Here is a 24,480-nt window from a genome sequence, read left to right on the forward strand (position 1 = left end):
ATCAAAATCAATCCAACTTCAGCAAATATAAATTACAATCCAACTTAGCAAAATATAAATTACAATCCAAATTCATCAAAATAAGATCCAAAATAAATTACAATTCCACTACAACAAAATATAAAAAAAATACAAGCATGTAGTCCCAAGTGTTGCAACTTCATTATTCCTCCTAACATTGAAAAGTAGCTGGGGCAAACTTGGGAGGTGTGGATGAACTCATAATATATATTAAACTAAACCCATTAAAACATTAGTGAAACATCCAAACTATATAATACATTAATAAAGCATATAAAATTACAAAGAAATACCTAATTCAATGGATTCATAGAACTCCATCTCTTGAATTGTTGGCTCATATTGTAAAGAGGATATGTCATCCAACCTTAACCAATTTTGAGAGCAAATTAAGGCCTCCACAATCTTAGGAGTCAAAGAAGCACGAAATGAATTAACTACCCGACCACCCGTGCTAAAGCATGATTCCGAAGCCACCGTTGATACCGGGATGGCAAGCACATCATTTACAATAAGTGCCAAACCCGGATACTTAACCCTATTCAATTTCCACCACTTCAAAACATCAAATTCGTCAACCACATCTTCAATAGGGTCGGTAATGTACCTATCAATCTCATGCTCTAATATCACAACATCAATTGCTCGATTCTCTTTTCTCCAATTTTCATTCATTTGTCTTCGTTTCTTTCCCCCTCAGCTTAGGCTACTACTTGTTGTATTCATGGTAGTAGTATCACTAGAACGATAACTACTACTTTCAGTGGATGGTGGTGGTGGTGGTGGGGGCGGCATGGCATACTCCTCACACAGCTTCTTTAAAATCTCTTTGATCTCATTCTTCTTCTTAACCACATCTTCCGGATTTCAAATTGGCTCTTCAAGATAAACTCCAAGTTCCCTAATTTGTATCGAGGGTCAAGAACAAGATCAACCATCAAAATTTGGTTCAATTAATCAAGGTCACCCCAATACTTTTTAAATTTCATCTTCATGTTAAGAGCCATGTCCTTCAAAACCTTGGAGGTTTGGGTTTCACTTAATATTTCCTCCTCTTCCATCAACATATCCTCAATTTCTTCTTCCATTGCAATCAAGTCGTGAAATGTGGTGTGGGAAGCGGGATGCAAAGTGACACTCATCTTCAATGTAGTATCATAAAATACCTTTAAAAAATTCACAAAGGTACGAGCATTGTTCCAATCTTCATTAGTTGGTGGCCCTTCCCTCTTTTTAGAGTAATGAGATATAACCACCCCATCTTCGAGAATCGGTTCATCTTCAGCAAACCAAGAAATATATGGGCCTTCATCAACTTCTCCCATTCTCCAAAAGGCTTTTTCAAACTTTAAAGTGGCTTCCAACATCATATATGTGGAATTCCACCTAGTTGGCACATCCAACGCCACAAGCCCTTTGCATTCAACTTGCTCCTTAGCACAACTCTTAAAGTCCTCTAAACCTTTGGGAGAAGACCTTACATACTTCACCGCATTTCTTATACACAATATGCTTTTCTCCAATTTTTTGAACCCAACGAACAATCAAGTTCACAATATGAGCACAACACCTTACATGTGAATGTACTTTCCTTCTAATACAAGACTACTATTTCCCCAATGACCCATTTTCAACTTCAAGTAATCTATTGCCTTTGTATTTGAAGAAGCATTATCAGCCGTGATGGTTAGTATCTTCTTCATATCCCAATCAAGCAAACATGACTTGAGGAGTTTACCAATTGAGTTCCCCTTGTGATTGGAAATGACACAAAAGTTCAAGACTCTTTTGTGCATGTTCCAATCACTATCTATGAAGTGTGCCATGATTACCATGTAATTTATGTTTTGAATACTTGTCCAAGTGTTCGTTGTGAGGCACACTCTATGTGGTGCTAATTCTTCTTTCAATTTTTGTTTTATGGCATCATACATTACCATGAAATGCCTCACAAGTATCCTACGAGATGGCACTTGGAAATGGGGGTTCAAAGAATTACAAAACCGCCTGAGAGAGAGGTGGAAGCTGCGAATTGCTGGAAGCTGCGACTGCGAACTACTAGATCTCCGATTTGTTGGAGGACAGAGAGAATTGTCAGAAAATAGAATGGGGAAAAAGAAAAGAAAAGAAGAGAGAGAGAGAGAGAGAGAGAGAGAGAGAGAGAGAGAGAGAGAGAGAGAGAGAGAGAGAGAGAGAATTTGACCTATGTGACGACGGTGATTGAGAGAGGCAGTGACTGAGAGAGAGGTTTGGCGCAGCGAAGGGTTTCTGGAGTGGCAGAGAGAGTATGAACGAGAGAGGAAGAATCGAAATGGGAGGAGAGGAAAAGGAAGAAAGAAAAAAACTAAGTCATAGCGTTAGAATTTTTGTGTGATCCTGTGTGTGCGCGTCTATGGTAGCAGCATACACACCTAATCAAACTTAGCCACGTATTCAAATATATATAAAATTTCAAATATAATATAAAAATATATATAAATTAATTCTATTGGACCGGTTCCCTAGGGTAGAAAATCGAAACCGAAACCGATCTAAACCGGTTCGGTTTGGATTATTTTGACTTTTTCGGTCAACACGGTTTTTTCGGGATTGGTTTGGTTCAATTTTGCGGTTTTGCGGTTCCAATGCCCACCCCTAATGAAAAACCTTAGAGAATGTTGAATAAAAGTCTGCCCTAAAAAAAACTCTCTTCCTTACTAAGGAAAGTGACGATTACCAAATGTTGTAGCCTCCTTTTTACCAAAACAAGTCTGCCCTAAAACTCCGCCAGCTGGCAGCTAATCATTGGCTTTATAATAAGACAAAAATCATTTGGACATAAAGACATTAGCTGACAAAAATAAATGAGATGGTAGTTTTCCGATCACTAGTCATACTTGTTGAATGGTCATATCATAATGCAGATTAACGCGTGGAATGAATTATTTACCTTGAGAGTTTCATAGCAAGTTGCCACATTTGAACACAGCCACAAAGCCATCTTGGTACTAGAATAACCTAGTCTAAATATAATGAGCTTGACTGATTACCCAAATTGAGTACCCAAATTATCTTCTAAGTCAGCTTGAGTACCCAAATTGAGGTCTTTTGACATTGGTAATTGTCTGAAGTCTACTCTAGCTTGTTGATTGCTTAGTTTACGCTTCAACGTAATGCACAATTGAATCTTGTAAGACCTTAAAAGACTTTCAATAATAAAAGTTCTCACATTATCATCATCGATTATCTCTACGGGCCAAGCATTTTTCGTTGAATCATATATAACTTTCATAGTTATCTCATACTTATTTGGGTCCAGATTTGCAATGTCATACACTTTATTCCGAAGCTTCTCTAATGTAATTTTCTCTAAAACGAGTACTCTTTTAGTTTTGTAATTTTTGTACGTTGAGTGAACCCACCTCCCTCCATAGCTAATTAGAATTGTCAATCTAGACATTGTACTGAAAAGTAAGGCAAAAAAAAGTTAATTAAAAATAACAGACACATTGAATAAACAATATTCTGACTATGGAACAAAAATAAAAGTGAACAAGCTACTTAACTATGGAACAAAAATGAACTAAGACAAGCTACTTAGCTATGGAGCAAAAATGAAAACAAAACTACAGCTACGATAATATCAAATATAAATTTCATATTAATACTATTTAATAAGTTAGGATGTAAATATCAAATATATATAAATTAAAAAAAAAATTCAACTAAACAAAACTAAACAAGATTCATGCACTACTACATTTTACAGTTTGCGCGACGAACAACATTTGGTCGCGCAAAGTACATCTGAGTCGCACAAATATCAGCACGACAGACACTTCGTCGCGCGAAATTCGTCATGCAAAGATCGTGAAGAAATTCTTTGTGCGACCAAGTTTCTCAATTGGTCACGCAAAAATGAGCGACGATTAACCTTCGTTGCACCAAAAATTTAGGGACGACACAATTATTCGTCGCGCAAACATTTTCGCGACGACAAAGCGCGACGGTTTTATTCGTCGTGCAGATATGTAGGGACAAGAAAATTGTTCGTGTCTCAAAAATTTGCGCAACGACATTTGTTGCGCGACAAAAATGTCCTCGTCGCTTTGTATTTTTCACGAGACGAGCACTTCCGTCGCGCAAACATAAAATATATTGTTTTAAAATTTAGTTTTACGGTTTTGTATTTTGTAAAAACGTGAGTTTGCGCGACGAAAAAAGTTTCGTCACGCAAAAATAAAATATATTTTAAATAAATTAAATTTTACATTTTTTTTAATTTGAAAAAATAAATAAATTTGGTTTTTGTTTTTGGTAATAAAATGAAATTGCAAAAATGATATAAATATATAGTACAAGAGAAATGTTTCAAATGTAATTAAGAAAATAAAAACTAATCAAACAATGTTCCAAAATCTACTTGGTCGTCTAGCAAATGCGGCTCAGAGGTCTGGACATTGTCGACAAGGGCAGAGGTGTGGTGGCCATGCTCGGGTTGGGGGGGCTCGGAGGTGGACGAGGGACCAACATCCGGGACTGGAATGTCGGACTGAACGATCGATGCTAGAAGCTGTGACATCTGTGACATCTGAGTACTGCACGAGGCGAGTTGGGTTTCAAGCTCGGTCACCTTTGCTGTCAAAGCAGTCACCTGACCTCCTCCCGAGAGACTAATCCAAGGTTTCCATCAGGATCTGAAATCCTGCATCCTATGGAGGATCCACAGACTCGAGCAGGAGGAAGTTGGGAGGCAGACTCCTGAAGAACCAACTGGCTCTTCTCCATCAGAACCAACTGGCTCTTCTCCATCATCGTCGTCTGTTTAACGTAACATAAAATATTAATTTAAACGAAAATAGAATAACCATGAAACTTGAATGCGTAAGATAATAATTAAAATTAAAGAATACTTACATGAAGGGACTCAGCCAACTCATTCCCAGGTCGAACATAAACATCGCCAAAGACGTCGATCTCCGGGAATTTGGACCCCCCCAGAACGAAAAAAACAAATTAATATTAATGACATATTAAATATTAAATAAAAACGACTTTATTATTACCCGCCCTCGCGCCTCCATCCTATATGAGAAGGGCCTGGAACCTGAACGGTGGAGAAGAGTCTTCTTGTCCCTATTGCCCTTATTTGCTTTGGCCTTCTTCTGTTATACAAAAAATAAAAGTATTAGTTGAAATTCAAATGAAATATAAAAAATTAAATAAACATTAGTAAGAAACGTGTAATAATTTTCAACTTAATATAAAAAAATACAACATAATCGGCCTCCTGAAAATGACCGCAGAGCCACTCCCAACTATGCTCCCGCCCCTCAAGCTCCTTTGGGCAACCCTCCTGAAGAGCGACCTGCGGATCATCATATGCCTGAAAATGGTGGTGCAGGTCGCTCTTCTATTGCTTGTACCTCTCAGCAAAGAGTCTATTGGCGTACACCAACGACTTGTCGTCGAGGTTTTCTAAATTGTAGTTTGTATGCAATAAATTCATGACATACATTAAGTATTAGAAATATATAAAATTTGAAGGGAAAACAATTAAAAGGTATGATACATACCAACAGCTGTCCATGCACCTCCATCCGCATCTCGTCAGGCATGACCTTCCAAGACTTCCATTTCATCGGGCAATGGGTCCGAACGATGTGACCGACATCGTGGGCCAATGAGCTATACTGGTCCGCCGTTGGTGCGGCCCGATGCCGCTCGTCGTATCCGATGTTGATACGACTGTTGGTCACCCGGGTGACCTTCGCTGTCTTCAACTGGCGACAAGGTCCCCGGGTGTTCTTCTTGGCTGCAAAGAAATATAAAATTAACGTTAAATAACAAATCCTACTAAAATCCTGGTCCGAAAAAGCTGGAGTTCAATGAAATCTTTACCTGGTTGTGGGTCCGACGCACCAACAGTGGATGTCGAGGTTGTGTCGGTCAAGGTGGGGGGGCAGTAATGCCGCCTGGCACTAATAGGTTGCACCACTAATGACTCTAATGTCGCCGGCGCATGGTAGACCCTGGGACAAACCGGCATGTCGTCCATCTGTGCTGGAGCAGTGGCAGCTGAAGTCGTAGCCGGGGGAGGCAAACTCTGTGCAGTCATCACTGCCTTATGACTTCTAATAAGGTTTGACATATGCACAATTGAACAAGCATCCAAAGTTAAAAACATAATTACTCTAATATGTGGTCCAAAACTATTTAAACATTTATGTAATTTTTTTTAAAATGGGGCCAACGTCTAATAAAACAAAAATAAAAATACCAACAACTAATAAAACAAAAATATATAAGAATCTTCATTAATTAACAAACATAAAAATTAATCCAATTTACCAAGATATAATCTAAGAATATACAATTTCATTAATTAAAGCATATACAATTTCATTAATCCAATTTACCAAGATATAATCTAAACTAATGAATTAAAGCATATCTTGCCCTAGGGTTTGCAATTTCAGAGTATCTGGGACTCCGATCCATGATCCGTCGAATCCTATACAATCCTAAAAATACTAGGTACAACATACGTGAGTTTGAGTTCGATCCAACGGTCTGAACATATCAAACCCGGAAATCACACAATAGGCGAAATCCGTTCGAGGCTCAAACGGTATCCAAATTGGAATTCGAACATACCTACGCGCTCATGACAACTAGGGGATCGCATCGGGACACAATGTTCATTTGCTAAAGTACCCACGCGCCGCCACACATGCCAGCAGGGCTTGGGTTCCAAAGCGATAAAACACATTTAACAATACCAACCGGCAGCATGCACAATATAAACTCAGGCAATTCATCTAATTGGCCTCTGGCCTTCAAATATTCCGAAACCAAACTACTAACAAGCTCTTGGACCAAATAGTACTTCACATGAGGCAATTAATAACTTAAACATAAATATGACAGCCGAAAGCAAAGTTTACAACATCTAACTATCCCAATTTCAACATATGAGGCTTTAGCCTCCCAACATGAACACATCTCATTCTCACCTGAATCTCGGGACCAACAACAAGGTTCGCACCACACTCAAATTACACACAAGTAATGTTTAACCCATGGCTGCACCTAGGCCTTACCCGAGGCTGCCTACGTACCCTCGCCGAGGGATCAAGCCACACGTAGTTCTCATCTCAATGGTCACAACTCCGATAATAGACAATTATTTACAACCGAACCAACTATACATTTCAGATCTATCACAATTCTAAATTCGATAAAAACACATTGAAACATTATCACTTTCTTCCCAAGGCATCGTATTAAGAAGACATCACAGGCCTGGACTAACTTCGAAGGGCCTGAGCAAAACAAACTCCGAAGGGCCTGGGCAAAACAAACTCCGAAGGGCCTGGACAAACTCCGATGGGCCTGGGAAAAATAAATCTCCGAAGGGCCTAGACAAACTTCGACAAAAACACAATAATACACAATCTCAAACTTTTCCTTTATATCAGTTCAATCCCGTAACCATACCCTATCCAAGGCGTATGTACATTGAACCCATTATCAATTTCTTCCTTCTATATCAGTTCAATCCCGCAACCATACCCTATCCAAGGCGTATGTTGCCGTACCACACTTTCCAATCCAGGGCTTAAACATTCATACATGTACAGAGTACTTACGAAGCACAATCTCATGGATCTCCACCCACAATCACAACCACATACACATATACGTAATATGTATAACAAGAAAATAATAATTATATATATACATAAATACACCCACCTCTCACCATCATCATGTACCAAGGGAAAACAATCCAACCGGGGATTGTTGACTAGCTCACAAGTATCCGACCTCAAACGCCCATGTGGCTAGGGACGAGCCGTCCAACTGGGGGACTAAACTCAACCAGCCCGTACAAACGAAGAATCAAGACCCGTACGTCTGAAACAGTCCTACGCGCACAGAGTACCCAATCAAGGGTCTACAGCAACATCCCGTCAAGGATGCCCCGAGTTCCGTCATATCCAGACCATATGTAACATCCCGACCCAAATTAAAGGAATAGTGAATTAATTAATTTCAAGATTTATGAATTTACAATTTTGCCCTCGGAGTAGGGGTAATTTGGTCATTTTATTTCCTGAAGGAATTGGGGGCAGCGGGTTGTATTTTTACGTAGATCGTACCGAGATGAGTCCGTAGACACGTAGTGGGCTTGAATCTGAGTTGTAACGAGAAAGTTACGATCAAAATACCTTCAGTGGCATAATCGTAATTATTTCAAAATGGGATTTTAAATAAAAATCAGAAAACCCATTTCTCTCTCTCTCTCTCTCTCTCTCTCCCTGCGCAGAAACAGCCCCCCTCCCCTGTTGCTGTTCATCCGAACGGTTTTTGCTTCGCCACCACCTCCACCGACCACCAAATCGCATGATATTAGTACCAAAACGTCAAGCTCACTTCCCTCTTCCTATCCCGACTATCTCTGCCGCTGGAACCACTGGAGGTGGTCGGAAAATGCAAAAATCCGATCGGTTTCGACCCAGTTTTAACATACTTTTCGCCGGCGGTTTCTCCCTCCTTGGGTCACCAAACCAGTCGATTAAGGTATGCTTTTCCACCTATTTTCCATGCTCTAACTGATGGTTGGGTAGGAATTGAGAAATTTCAGTGTTTTGGTAGTTAAATAAGCGATTAAAAATCTGCCAGTTTTCGACCTTAGATCCGGCCACTTCCGGCCACTTTTTGGGGTATGTCCAAGAACAAAAGTGGTTCCAAATTAGGTGTTTTACCTAGGGTAGGGAGCTTGGCCGGCAGTTTGGAGTTTTTCCAATCGCCAGAAAATTCTTTGGACACCCACGCGCGACCGGCGCGTGGGGTGGCGCGTGGGCCACGTGTTTTCCTGTCATTGTGTCATAAGATGATCTCCTAGTTGCCACGAGCGCGTAGGAATTTTCGGATCTTAATTCTGATAACGTTTGAACCCCGCACGGATTTTACATATTGTGTGATTTCCCGGTTCGATATGTTAGAACTGTTGGATCGCTTCCAATTTATTATGTGTTGATCTAGGCATTCCTAGGATCGTGTAGGATTTCACGGATCGTGAATCAGAGCCCCGGAAGTTCTGATTCAATAACTTAAAGTTGCGTTTTTTCAATAACCGTCCGATCATGTGATTGCGAGCGATCCGACCGTCCGATCTGGACCAAACTTATAGGATGTGTATCCTAGACCTTGTGGAACCTATAGGAACTTTCGGTTCGTAAAGCGGAGATCGTGGGCCCCATGAGCCCGGTTGACCAAATTTGGGAGGTTAGACCCTCGGTTGACCGTAAGTCTTCCGAGGTAGTTTTACTCTTCGAGGAGTATTAGAACGACCCTTTAGGATGAGTTTTGACCGTCTTTTGTCTTATGTTGATTTTGAGGGTCATTGAGATTATTCTTATGGTTTTGTGATGGAAATCTTATGCTTCTGAATTTAATGGTTTATTTAAATTCTGTTTATTTTTAATAGTTGGATTCTCTATTTTTGTAAAGTATCAGTGAGATATATATTTATGGGTTTCGACATTTTGGAGTGTCTTGAGTTTATATAATATTTGAGAAAGTACTATCGTTGTTGATTATGTGTGGGGTACTTGGAATGTTAGTTGAGTGCTTTTAGCACTACCTTAGGTACCTCCCCGGTTATGAGTTTTATGTTTGAGAGATTTATTTTGCCCAGGCCCGTCGGAGTTTGTCCAGGCCCTTCGGATGTCTTCTTAAGACAATGCCTTGGGAAAAATTGGATTAAGGAAGGGAATATTACTTTATAATATTTATATAAGGATTACGAACTCCACCATCATACGTACCTCCCCCCTTGGATGATGATACTTGGAAACAATGGTTATGGACACTAGGATACATGGAAATAGATATGGATTTGATATGGTCTGGATATGACGGAACCCGGGGCATCCTTGACGGGATGTTGCTGTAGACCCTTGATTGGGTAGTCTGCGTGCGTAGGGCTGTTCCAGGCGTACGGGTCTTGATTCTTCGTCCGTACGTGCTGGGTTAGAGTTAGTCCCCCAGTTGGACGGCTCATCCCTAGCCACATGGGCGTTTGAGGCCGGATACTTGTGAGCTAGTCAACAATCCCCTGTTGGATTGTTTCCCCCAGTACATGATGTGCATCATCATATGTACCTCCCCTTGGACATTGATATATGGAAATTGTGGATATGGTCTGGATATGACGGAACCTGGGGCATCCTTGACGGGATGTTGCTGTAGACCCTTGATTGGGTAGTCTGCGTGCGTAGGACTGTATCAGACGTACAGGTCTTGATTCTTCGTCCGTACGGGCTGGTTGAGTTTAGTCCCCCAGTTGGACGACTCGTCCCTAGCCACATGGGCGTTTGAGGCCGGATACTTGTGAGCTAGTCAACAATCCCCTGTTGGATTGTTTTCCCCTGGTACATGATGATGGTGAGAGGTGGGTGTTATTATATATACACATATATATATGTACTCATTTATAGGCATACATATTACGTATATGTGTATGTGGTTTTGATTTGGGTTAAGAACAATGAGATTGTGCTTTGTGAGTACTCTGTACATGTATGAATGTTTAAGCCCTGGATTGGGGAGTGTTGTACGGCAACATACGCCTTGGATAGGGTATGGTTGCGGGATTGAACTGATATAAAGGGAAGAAATCGATAATGTGTTCAATGTACATACGCCTTGTATAGGGTATGGTTGCGGGGTTGAACTGACTTAAAGAAAGAGTTTGAGAATGTGTTCATTGTGTTTTGTCGGAATTGGAGTAGTGATAAATCGGAAATGTATTGTTGGTTCTGCTTTAAATAAATGTATATTATCGGAGTTGTGACTGTTGAGATGAGAACTACGTGTGGCTTGATCCCTTGTCCAAGGGTACGTAGGCAGCCTAGGGTCTCACCATGTGCAGCCGCGAAATATTATTGTGTTTAAAAGGTTTGATCGATTCGATGTATGTGATTGGATTTCTGTTGTGGTTATTGAATTCGAATCATGTTTGATGTTTTCGGTGGTATTCATAAAGTTGTTTGAGACCTTTAATTGCATTGTTTATGTAGTATTCGACTTAATAACTTTGTTGGTTTTGTTTCGAACCATTTGAAGGCCAGAGGCCTATTTTGTATTCTCATGTTGATAACTTGTGCATGCTGCCAGTTGGGTTTTAAACTGTGTTTTGTTTGCATGTTGAAATTTTGGGGAAAGCAAATTTTAGGGGAGACTGCCGAAATTTCGGTAGAAAGTCTCGGTTCTTAGTATGTGGGCTCGGCATCAGTGTGATGTCGAAAAATTCCCACAGGATTCGTCTCGGGTTCCGAGGAATTCGAGGCGGGTCTTTGATGAGCACATAAACTATCACATTTATTATCCCTAAATATATTTGTTAGTAATTGATTTTCTTACAATTTTAGTTAATTAGGTTTGTTTTTCACTTTTGCACTTGCTTACATACCCATTATATAATTGATGATGATTTCATTATTTTATCTTAAGGTTGAAGAAGATCATTGGATGCTAGTAGGCAAATGGGTGCAACACTTAACCAAAAGAAAGGATTGAATAACAAAAGCAAGTAGAAGTGGAGCAACAATTGAAGAAAAGAAGAAATATTAAGATGAGGGTTACGGTTGTGCATTGAAGAAGATGAAGAATTTGGAGAATGGAGTCATCAACACTATGGAATAAGTAATGGAACCAAATTGGCTATTGGTTTGATGGCAAGTGGAATACATATTAAATTCATGAATGGAGGGATTTAATGAATTTAGAATTGCTCCCATTTTCCTATAAATAGGAGGAGCTATGGCATTGTAAAAACACACCAAGCCTCACAACTTGAGCTTTCTCTCCTTCCTCCATATCTTTCTAAGTTTTAATTTCTGTTTTTAGTTTTATTTTATTATGGGGAACTAACTCCCTAGCTAAGGCTAGGGAGAAAGCTTTTAATATAAGTGTGTAATTTTTATTAGTTTGATCCAAACTTAAGCTTTAATGTGATTTTGTAGTTTTTGTTCAAATGGAATTTGTAGTTTTCTTTTTAATTAATTGATGAATGTTTGATAATCTATTTCATGGGTTCAATCATGTTTTTCCCATTGTGTAGTAAAAACTTTCATGCTTTTAAAAGAGAAGAGAATTACTAAAGATTAATAGAATTTTGATGAAGATTATTTTTTGATAGTTTGTTGCCAATGGTACAAGTTATGCTTAGAATACTTCTAAAGGAAATTAAAAAGAGATTTAATTATTTTGAACAACTACAATGGAAAATATTTTGTGGATCAAATTATTAAGAGTTGCATGCTTATGTTAAAAGTGGAAACCCAATGCCTTAGTGTTTTAATCAATTGAATTTTCTCTAAATCAAATCTTGCATAAATCAACTTTTCAAACACACTTGTTCTTTTTTATCTCTGTTATTTTCTTTGCACTGCTCTCTGTGGATACGACACTCGGACTTCCGAGGTACACTGCTATACGACACCTCCCTTGGGTTTTGCAAAGTGGTGCGAACAATTGGCGCCGTTGCCGGGGAGCGGCTTGTCAAAGAGTACAGAGATCCCCTTGGTCAGAGGTTTGCTGGTTATGTGAAATTCTTCACATATGGTACACTCTTTCCAACTTTCATCCTATTGTTAATATTTTTATTTTTATTTTTAAATTTTTTGTTTTATTTTGTTTTTGTTTATTTATTTATTTACTTTATGCGACCTAGAGATCATCTAGGAAGGTTTGTCAAAAAGTCTGAAACTGTTAATTTAGAACATTCTGCTTCAACTTCTTCAACTGAAATATCCAATAAATCTGAAAGCATGGCAGCAATTGTGAATGATGAACAAGAAATTGCGAATAATGAACAAGAGGTTAATGCTCAGATTTTGAATGATGAAATGAGAGAAGAAGTAGTTGCACCTAGAACTTTAGAGACATTTTTGCATCCTATTCGTGCACCAAATCCTTCATGCATCATGTTTCCACCTAACATGCCAAATTATGATTTCAAACCTGGAATGATTCAATTACTACCTATTTTTCATGGCATGGAAAGTGAAAATCCTTATGTGCATGTTAGGGAATTTGAAGAAGCAATTGGCACCTTTTACAATGTTCAACTTGATAGGATTAATTTCATAAGGTTGAAATTCTTTCCTTTTTCCTTAAAAGAAAAGGCTAAAGGTTGGTTGTATTCATTAAGGGCTAGATCCATAGGTTCTTGGGGGGAAATGACTCAAGCATTTTTTAACAAATATTTTCCTAATCACAAGACGATTGCTCTTAAGAAAAGAATCTCAAATTTCTCTCAAAAGGAAAATGAAACTTTGTATCAAACTTGGGAAAAATTTAAAGAGCTTTTGAATTTGTGTCCACACCATGGCTTTGAAAACTGGCGTCTTGCTAGTTATATATATGAGGGACTTCTCCCCCGTGATCGCCAATTTGTTGAGTCAATGTGTAATGGAAATTTTATGCAAAAAGACCCTGATGATGCCTTAGAATTTTTGGATGAAATTGCTGAAAAAGCTCATCAATGGACTGTCCCCAGTCTAGTTGAAACCACTGATCGTTCAAGAATTGTCACATCTTCTACTAATAAAGGAATTTACCAATTAAAAGAAGAAGATGATTGGAAATTAAAATTTGAGGTTTTGACTAAAGAGATAGCTGCTTTGAAAATGGAAAAATCAAATTTGCCTCAACCTGTTTTTCAAGCTGATGTTAATCAAGTATGTGATTCTTGTTATGAGATTGGTCATACTGTTAAAAATTGCCCAATTTTTCAGGAAATGAGCTTATGAGGAGCGTTGTGCTGCTGTTGGAAACTTCAAACAACAATATTCTCCTTTTTCCAACACTTACAATCCAGCAACAAGGAATCATCCAAACTTTCGTTGGAGCAATGTGATTCACAACCTCAGGTAAGTGATAGAAATTCTTTCAATCATCAGTTTCCTGCAACTAATACACTTAATGCTAGACCTTCTTTGAGCGATACTCTTCAAGCATTTATGCAGGAACAGCAGAAGCAAAATCAAAGGTATGATACCTTGTTTGGTCAAATGGTTGAAGAAAATAAAGAAATTAAAAGCCAAATTTCTAAATTGACAAATTCTTTTGCAATAAATGAAAAAGGAAAATTTCCTTCTCAAACTCAACCAAATCCAAGGAATGTTAATTCGTGTGAAACCTCAATTGAACATGCTAAGTCTGTCATTGCTCTTAGAAGTGGTAAAATAATTGATAACACACCTTCACCGAAGGAAGTTGAAAAATCTAAGAATAATGATAAACTTAACATGTCCAACTTGAATGAATCAAATGAATATCATTTTCCTGCTCCTTTTCCTCAAGCTTTAAATCCTCCAAAGAAATTGAATCAAAATTCTGAAATTTTTGATGTTTTTAAAGAAGTCAAAGTTAATATTCCTCTGTTAGATGCTATTAAACAGATCCCTTCTTATGCTAAATTTTTAAAAGATCTGTGCACATTTAAAAGAAAGCATCAAGTGAAGAAAACTGCATTTTTTACTGCACATGTGAGTGCATTGTTGCAACATAAGGTCCCTCCTAAATACAAAGATCCAGGAAGTCCTACTCTTTCATGTGTAATTGGAAAAAATTACATCAATTGTGCTTTGCTTGATTTGGGGGCTAGTGTAAATTTATTGCCATATTCAGTATATTTGCAGTTAGGTCTTGGTGAATTGAAGCCCACAACAATGAAGTTGCAACTTGCTGATCGTTCTGTACGAGTGCCGAGAGGGGTAATTGAGGATGTGTTGGTCCAAGTGGACAAATTTTACTACCCTGTTGACTTTGTTGTTTTGGATACACAACCTGTTTTGCATTCTGAAAATGAAATTCCTGTCATTTTAGGACGTCCATTCCTTGCTACATGTGACGCACACATTAGTTGCAGAAGTGGGGTAATGAAACTCAGTTTTGGTACCATGACATTGGAAATTAACATTTTTAATGTTTTCAGGCGACCTTATGAAGATGATGAATGTGCAGTGGTGAACTTGATTGAAGCTCTTGTGCAAGATCAATTTGAGAAGACCAGTATTTCTGAACCTCTAGAGGCTCTTTTATTGAATTCTAAAGAATCTGAATTACTTGAGGATTCGGAAATTACTTATCTTAATTCATTGTTTAATTCCTTGCAGGTTGATAAATGGACACCAAGGTTTGAGAAGCTTCCACCTCGGAAGGAAAAGACATTGCCATCAAATGTGGAAGTTCCTAAGCTGGAATTGAAGCCTTTACCCACAGGACTTAAACATGCATTCTTGGGGTCCAACAACACTTTTCCAGTGGTAATATCTTCTGAACTTGACTCTTTGCAAGAAGGTAAGTTACTTAATGTGTTGAATTCTCACAGATCTGCCATTGGTTGGACTCTTGCTGACATTAAGGGATTTAATCCTCTTGTTTGTACTCATAAAATATTTTTAGAGGATGAAGCCAAGTCTTCCAGGGAGGCACAGCGTAGGTTAAACCCAATCATGAAAGATGTTGTTAAAACTGAGGTGTTGAAATTAATAGATGCAGGTATTATTTATTCCATCTCTGATAGTAAATGGGTAAGTCCTACTCAAGTTGTACCTAAGAAATCTGGCATAACTGTGGTTGAAAATGATAAAAATGAATTGATACCTACTAGAGTTGTTTCAAGTTGGCGCATGTGCATTGATTATAGAAAGCTAAATTCTGCAACTAGAAAAGACCATTTCCCTTTACCTTTTATTGATCAAATCTTAGAAAGGGTAGCCGGTCATGAATTTTATTGTTTCCTAGATGGATACTCAGGTTATTATCAAATTGAAATTGCCATTGAAGATCAAGAAAAAACTACTTTTACATGTCCTTTTGGTACTTTTGCTTTTCGTAGAATGCCTTTCGGATTATGTAATGCTCCTGCTACTTTTCAAAGATGCATGATCAGTATTTTCAGTGATATGGTTGAGCAATTTCTTGAAGTTTTCATGGATGATATATCTGTTTTTGGTGATTCTTTTGATAATTGCTTGAGTACTTTGGAAAAAGTATTGGTTCGATGCCAGGAGAAAAACTTTGTTTTAAATTGGGAGAAATGTCATTTTATGGTTTCTTCTGGAATTGTTCTTAGTCATATTGTTTCTTCTAAAGGAATTGAAGTGGATAAAGCTAAAATTGAATTAATTTCAAAATTGCCAGTTCCAAAAACTGTTAAAGATGTCAGATCATTTTTAGGTCATGCTGGTTTTTATAGGAGATTTATTCAGAATTTTAGTGCAATATCTAGACCCTTGTGTAATCTCCTATTAAAAGACAGTATATTTGAGTGGTCTGATTCATGTCAAAAGGCTTTTGAGAAATTAATTGAAATGCTCACATCTGCTCCAATTATGCAACCACCTAACTGGACTTTACCTTTTGAAATTATGTGTGATGCCAGTGATTTTGCGGTTGGAGCTGTTTTGGGGCAAAGAAAGGATAAGAAGCCACATGTCATCCATTATGCAAGCAGAACCTTGAACAGTGCTAAGATGAATTATTCTACAACTGAAAAAGAACTCCTTGCTGTGGTATTTGCTTTGGATAAGTTTCGTTCTTATATAGTTGGATCACCTATTGTTATTTTCACTGACCATGCAGCTTTAAAATACCTTTTTGAACAGAAAGATGCTAAAGCTCGACTGATTAGGTGGATACTACTACTTCAAGAATTTGACATCACAATCAAAGACAAAAAGGGAGTAGAAAATGTAGTGGCTGATCATTTGTCTAGATTGAGTTTTGAGGATTCCATTGAAACATTGCCAATTAATGATTCTTTTCCAGATGAGCAATTATTTACTATTTCGGAATTACCTTGGTTTGCTAACATTGTTAATTTTCTTGCTACAGGTAAAATTCCATCTGATTGGACTGCTCAAGACAAGAGGAAATTTCTTACAGAGGTTAAAAATTTCTTTTGGGATGACCCCTATCTGTTTAAATACTGCCCTGATCAAATCATTAGGAGGTGTGTACCTGATAATGAAATCCATGCAGTAATTTCTTTTTGTCATAATGAAGCATGTGGTGGTCATTTTTCTGTAAAGAAAACCGCTGCAAAAATTTTGCAGTGTGGATTTTATTGGCCTACGCTTTTTAAAGACACTAATTCTTTTTGTCGAACTTGTGACCGTTGTCAAAAGTTGGGGGCAATTACCCGTAGAAACATGATGCCTTTGAACCCAATTTTGGTAATTGAAATATTTGATTGTTGGGGCATTGATTTTATGGGTCCTTTCCCTATTTCTTTTGGATATCTTTATATCTTGGTCGGTATTGATTATGTTTCCAAATGGGTAGAGGCTGTTCCTTGTCGACATAATGATCATAAAACTGTTTTGCGGTTTTTAAAAGAAAACATTTTCTCAAGATTTGGAACACCTCGAGCTATAATAAGTGATGGGGGGAAACACTTTTGTAATAAACCTTTTGAGGCTTTAATGAAAAAATATGGTGTCACTCATAAAGTCGCTACCCCATATCACCCACAAACAAGCGGTCAAGTTGAACTTGCTAATCGGGAGATAAAACAAATTTTGGAAAAAACTGTGAGTCCTAACCGTAAAGATTGGTCTTTGAGATTAACTGATGCTTTATGGGCATACCGTACAGCATACAAATCCCCCATAGGGATGTCACCGTACAGACTTGTCTACGGTAAGGCTTGTCATTTACCAGTTGAACTTGAACATAAGGCATATTGGGCAATTAAAATGTTTAATTTTGGTTTAAATGATGCAAGTTCGAATAGCAAGCTTCAGTTGAATGAGTTGGCAGAATTAAGGAATGATGCTTATGAAAACTCTCGAATTTACAAAGAGAAAATGAAGGTTTTTCATGATAGAAATATTTTGAGGAAAAACTTTGAACCATCACAGAAAGTTCTCTTATATAATTCAAGATTGCATATTTTTCCTGGTAAATTGCGTTCCAGATGGACAGGTCCATTTGTGGTCACAAAAGTTTTTCCTTTTGGAGCAGTAGAGATTGAGGATCCAAAGAATGGTAATGTTTTTAAAGTTAATGGTCAACGTCTTAAACCATTTTTGGAGAATTTTGTTTTGCAGGATGACACGATTCACTTGGAGAATCCTGTTTATCAGGATTGAATTTTCAGACTATCTTTACTTGGTATCATGCTCGACCTAATCGCTTCAAGGGGGAGCATTCCAATCCTTTCTCTTTACTTATTTTGTTATTATTTTAAGTTGTTTTTTTTAATAATTAAAATAATATGAGTTGACTTTTGGTAACTCCAGTGAGCGTCTCTGTCAATACAGTGTCTAGGAGTTCTTTAGGCGACACTTTCGGTGTCTAAGAAGTTTGAGTTTTAAGCGGGACCATTGTGACCCCTCCAACCTTCCCGGAACCCCTGGCTGTCTTTTCTGAGGTCCTTAACTGGTCATCCATGAGTTGCTTGTATACTTGTGTGATTAAGGGTTCCTGTTTCTTTTGTTTGTTTGTTATTTGTTTTGTAATTGTATTTTCTATTTATTTTGTATTTTAATTCTTTTTTTATTTACTTTAATACCCTTCATTTGTTGTTATAACATTGCTTATTTCTAAGTTTTACACATTGAGGACAATGTTTCATTCAAGTTGGGGGGGAGTGGAATTAGTTATCACAATTTGTTTCTAAAATTTTCTCCTTAAAAAAAAAAAAAATTCAAAAAAAAAAAAAACCTCTACGCTTGTTGTCATCGAAATATATTTGCATCAAATTGAGATTTGATATTCATGCATGAATTTAAAATTGAGAACACTTGAGCGATACGATAACTAATCCAGTCTTTAGTCTTTTTCATTTATTTCTACTTAATGAATGATTTATGAGCTAGGCTTTGAAAAATTCACACTCACACTAATGCGTTTGAGAAGATAGAGTTTGAGATTGATTGTAGTTATCTTTGTTGTCTTGAAAAAAATAAATAAAAAGAATAAAAAAGAGAACTTTCACTTAGTAACCGGGCCTCTTGCCTAATCAGTAGTGAGTGTTTGCGTCAAATCGTGAAGTTCTTAAAATTTTAAAATAAAATAAATAAAAAATAAAAAAAATCTAAGATAGCAAGGATGGTGCAGGACCCCATCATTGACTACCTGAGGAATGGAAATCTACCAAAGGACAAGTCCGAAGCCAGAAAAGTCCAGCAGAAAGCCGCGAGATACTACATGCACGGCAACAAGCTCATCCGCAGATCATACTCCAGCCCTCATCTTACCTGCATAAAGTACCCTCAAACACTCGAGGTCCTTTGCAAAATTCATGACGGCGAGTGTGGCAACCACTCTGGGGGCAGATCACTAGCCCAGAAGGCTCTAAACGTAGGCTACTTCTGGCCTACCATGCGCCACGACTCCACTGAACATGTCAAGAAATGTGATCGCTGCCAGCGATACAAGCCAATTCCTAGCTTGCCTGCCGAAGTCTACCATCCACAAAACAGTCCATGGCCATTCATGCAATGGGCCATCGACCTAGTGGGTCCTCTGCCACCAGCACCCTCCAAAAAAGACATGATGATCGTTGCCACCGACACATAATAGCATGTATATATTTATTATTATAAAAATAAAAATAAAAATAATCTAAGATAGCAAGGATGGTGTGATTATGATTGAATTTTTGTCTTCTCAACTGTGTTAGTTCACTTTACACCAAAGAAAGCAAATGAAAAGTTTATTAATGGTGATAAATGACTTTGACTTTAGACTGGGAGAACTTAAAGTTTTGGATTTGTGTTCGCTCTTTTAAATTTGTTCATGAATTGAGAATCTTGGTTTTTGAGCTTTGACATTCTTGATGATGATTTGACAGGAGAGTTACTTCAAATTTCAGATGTTTGTGGGTATCATCCCTGAAAACCCTCACGAGACTATAACTCGTCCACTAGGGCAACCTAGGGGTTTAAAGGCTTATTGCATATGCTAAATGCAATCGAGATCCCTACGAAAGTGGCTTAGTTAGTTTTCATTTATGCTTAGTTTTTAATTTTAGTTTGCTCGAGGACTAGCAAATTATAGGTTTGGGGGTATTTGATGAGCACATAAACTATCACATTTATTATCCCTAAATATATTTGTTAGTAATTGATTTTCTTACAATTTTAGTTAATTAGGTTTGTTTTTCACTTTTGCACTTGCTTACATACCCATTACATAATTGATGATGATTTCATTATTTTATCTTAAGGTTGAAGAAGATCATTGGATGCTAGTAGGCAAATGGGTGCAACACTTAACCAAAAGAAAGGATTGAATAACAAAAGCAAGTAGAAGTGGAGCAACAATTGAAGAAAAGAAGAAATATTAAGATGAGGGTTACGGTTGTGCATTGAAGAAGATGAAGAATTTGGAGAATGGAGTCATCAACACTATGGAATAAGTAATGGAACCAAATTGGCTATTGGTTTGATGGCAAGTGGAATACATATTAAATTCATGAATGGAGGGATTTAATGAATTTAGAATTGCTCCCATTTTCCTATAAATAGGAGGAGCTATGGCATTGTAAAAACACACCAAGCCTCACAACTTGAGCTTTCTCTCCTTCCTCCATATCTTTCTAAGTTTTAATTTCTGTTTTTAGTTTTATTTTATTATGGGGAACTAACTCCCTAGCTAAGGCTAGGGAGAAAGCTTTTAATATAAGTGTGTAATTTTTATTAGTTTGATCCAAACTTAAGCTTTAATGTGATTTTGTAGTTTTTGTTCAAATGGAATTTGTAGTTTTCTTTTTAATTAATTGATGAATGTTTGATAATCTATTTCATGGGTTCAATCATGTTTTTTTCCATTGTGTAGTAAAAACTTTCATGCTTTTAAAAGAGAAGAGAATTACTAAAGATTAATAGAATTTTGATGAAGATTATTTTTTGATAGTTTGTTGCCAATGGTACAAGTTATGCTTAGAATACTTCTAAAGGAAATTAAAAAGAGCTTTAATTATTTTGAACAACTACAATGGAAAATATTTTGTGGATCAAATTATTAAGAGTTGCATGCTTATGTTAAAAGTGGAAACCCAATGCCTTAGTGTTTTAATCAATTGAATTTTCTCTAAATCAAATCTTGCATAAATCAACTTTTCAAACACACTTGTTCTTTTTTATCTCTGTTATTTTCTTTGCACTGCTCTATGTGGATACGACACTCGGACTTCCGAGGTACACTGCTATACGACACCTCCCTTGGGTTTTGCAAAGTGGTGCGAACAGTCTTGTCACCATATCCAACCCATATCCATTTCCATGTATCCCAGTGTCCATAACCACTGTTTCCAAGTATCATCATCCAAGGGGGAGGTACGTATGATGGTGGAGTTCGTAGCCCTTACATAAATATTATAGAAATAATATTCCCTTCCTTAGTTCAATTTTCCCAAAAATACCTATTCATAGTATACCTAATAAATTCTCAAGCATATTCTATATCCAGGGAGTACCTAAGGTAGTGCTAATAGCACTCAAATCGACATTCTAACCCCTGTCTTTCTAGCATCTCACATCAACAACCCAAGTACCCCACACATAATCAACATAGATAGCATTTCCTCAAATATTATATATATGACAAGAAACTCGAAATATTAACAATAATATGATTACTCACAAATTAACAATCTACTTATAAATATAAATATAAATCTCACAACAAACCATTAAAACAATATGCATAAACTTCCCATCGCAAAACCATAAAAATAATCTCATAGACCCACAAACTCAACATCAATCAAATGACGGTCCAGACTCGTCCAAAAAGGGGTCGTCCTAGTACTTTTCGAAGAGTAAACTACCTCGAAAGATTTACGGTCAACCGAGGGTCAAACCTTCCAAATTCGGTCATCCGGGCCTGCTGAGCCCACGACCTCCGTTTTACGATCTGGAAGTTCCTAAGTGTTCCACACAGTCTAGGATACGTGTCCTTCAATTTTGGTCTGAAACGGACGGTCGGATTGCTCAAGATCGTACGATCAGACGGTTATTGAAAAACACAAAATTTAAGTTATTGAATCGGAACATCCGGGACTCCGATTCACAATCCGTCGAATCCTACACAATCCTAGAAATGCCTAGATACACATATATTAAATTGGAAGCGATCCAACGGTTCTAACATATCGAACCCGGAAATCACACAATATGTAAAATCCGTTCGGGGTTCAAACGTTATCCGAATTGAGATCCGTAAAATCCTATGTGCTTGTGACAACCAGGGGATCGCATTGGGATAAAATGCCCCTCTGATACAGTGCCCACGCGCCGCCACACTCGCTGGCAGCACGTGGGTGTCCAAAGGGATATCGCATCGCCGGAAAATCTCAGAATCACAGCTCCAAACTCCTACCCTAGGTAATACACCTAATTTGGAGTCACTTTTGTTCTTGGGCTATGGCCAAAAAGTGGCCGGAAGTGGCCGGAAATTCAACCCGAAGTCCGGCCAAACTTAAATTCGAAAATCGAACTTCCTACGCTCAAAGGTTATGCAATCCTACCCAACAAGCAGCTAGATCAGGAAACATAGGTGGAAATCCATACCTTACACGTCCAATTTGGTGGAGAAATGAGGGAGAACGAGCAGCTGGAAGTTCTGTCAAAAACCAGCGCGTTTTTTGCAGTTTTCCGGCGAGATTGCGGCGTCTCCAAGGGCGGGGCCGGCTGGGAAAGGAAGAGGGAGTGGCGGGGGTGCGGTTCGGTCTGGTCCCGTGGCCGGTGGCTGCCGGAGATGGCGGCTGCGAGGGTGAGTGGCGGATGGAAAATTCTGAAGGGGAGGGGATTCGCACGGAAGGGAGAGAGAGAAATGAGGGGTTTTCTGACTTTTTTAATAAAATTTGAACTTCAACTTATTTACGATTGTGCCACTAGTGATGTTTTGCTCGTAACTTTCTCGTTACAACTCCGATTCAAGACTACCACACGTCTACGGACTCGTCTCAGTACGACCTACCTAAAGGTACCAGCCATTGCCTCGAAATCCTCCCAGATTAAAAATGACCAAATTACCCCTACTCTGAAGGCAAAATTGGAAATTCATAATTCTTGAAATTAATTAATTTATTATTCATTTTATTTTGGTTCGGGATGTTACAGTATCGCGGAAGATCATTGAGGTCAATTGTAATTGACTGAATCGATATTTCAATTGAGGACACTCCTTGTATCTGAAACGGTTCTTATATAACATTTGTATCTCGAAGTGTTTCCGCATCATTTTCCATTGAAGACTCTAAACGTTGGTCAACAACGTTGTCGACGTCGTTGTCAATTGGGTCTAGTTCTGGTACTGCAACATCATATCACAGAAGATCACCGAGGTCAATTGTAATTGACTGAATCGGTATTTCAATTGAGGACACTCCTTGTATCTGAAACGGTTCTTGTATAACATTTGTATCTCGAAGTGTTTCCGCATCATTTTCCATTGAAGATTCTAAATGTTGGTCAACAACGTTGTCGACGTCGTTGTCAGTTGGGTCTAGTTCTTGTACTGCAACATCGTATCGCGGAAGATCACCGAGGTCAATTGTAATTGACTGAATCGGTATTTCAATTGAGAACACTCATTATATCTAAAACGGTTCTTGTATAACATTTGTATCTCGAAGTATTTCTGCATCATTTTCCATTGAAACTCTAAACATTGGTCAACAACGTTGTCGACGTCGTTGTCAGTTGGGTCTATGTCTGGTATAGCATACACGTTCCTCTGATCCATCTTCTGAACAACTTTCCAACCGCTCCTGGCTTTAGGGTCATCTAGATACACAATCTGTGTTGCCATGTTTGCCAAAATGTAAGGGTCGTCATCATACCAAGTTCTGTTAATGCTCACCAATAGTAAGCCATGGTCGGTTTTAACACTTCCCTACCTATTTGGGTTTGTATCAAACAATCGACACGTAAACATGATCACTTGGTACGGTCTTTGTAAAGCAATGGCACGACAGTTGTGAGTTTTCCATAGAAATCTATGTTTGTACTTTCGCCTCCACTTGGGACATGGACACTACTATTTTGAGTACACAACTTGTCATCTCATGCAGTCCCCAAAAACTTGACGTCATTAACATGGCAACCCGAGAACAATTCAACGTCAATCGGGCCGAATGCCAAGTTATATAACTCTTCACTATAAGTGGGGGAATTCGATGATTTCAACTTATTCACCTAATATTATACAAAAACATTCACATGTTAGTTTAAGAAAATTAAATACTACAATATATATGTCAAATACAAAACACTTATAACTTACATATTCCAAAAACCATTGTGGAAACAATTCACGGTGCTTCTTGGAATGGATGTTCTTGCCTCATCATCTCTTCATGCTCATCTAAGTATGCCATTATCTCATCACAATTGTTCAGTACGAACCAATGGGCTACCTCCATGTCATTTCTGGAAAACGACT

At 38.0% G+C, this 24,480-nt stretch overlaps 1 non-coding gene across 1 annotated transcript; it reads right to left on the bottom strand.

Moving 5' to 3' along the window:
* Positions 1-13,301: 13,301 nt before the first annotated feature.
* On the bottom strand, positions 13,302-13,408 carry LOC148297444 (small nucleolar RNA R71). Its single transcript, XR_015833295.1, has one exon. It is a non-coding gene; the product is annotated as a small nucleolar RNA R71 (small nucleolar RNA).
* Between the last annotated feature and the right edge of the window lie 11,072 nt (positions 13,409-24,480).

Source organism: Prunus avium, chromosome 1 (assembly GCF_965620075.1).
Source record: "Prunus avium chromosome 1, drPruAviu1.hap1.1, whole genome shotgun sequence".
NCBI lineage: Eukaryota > Viridiplantae > Streptophyta > Magnoliopsida > Rosales > Rosaceae > Prunus > Prunus avium.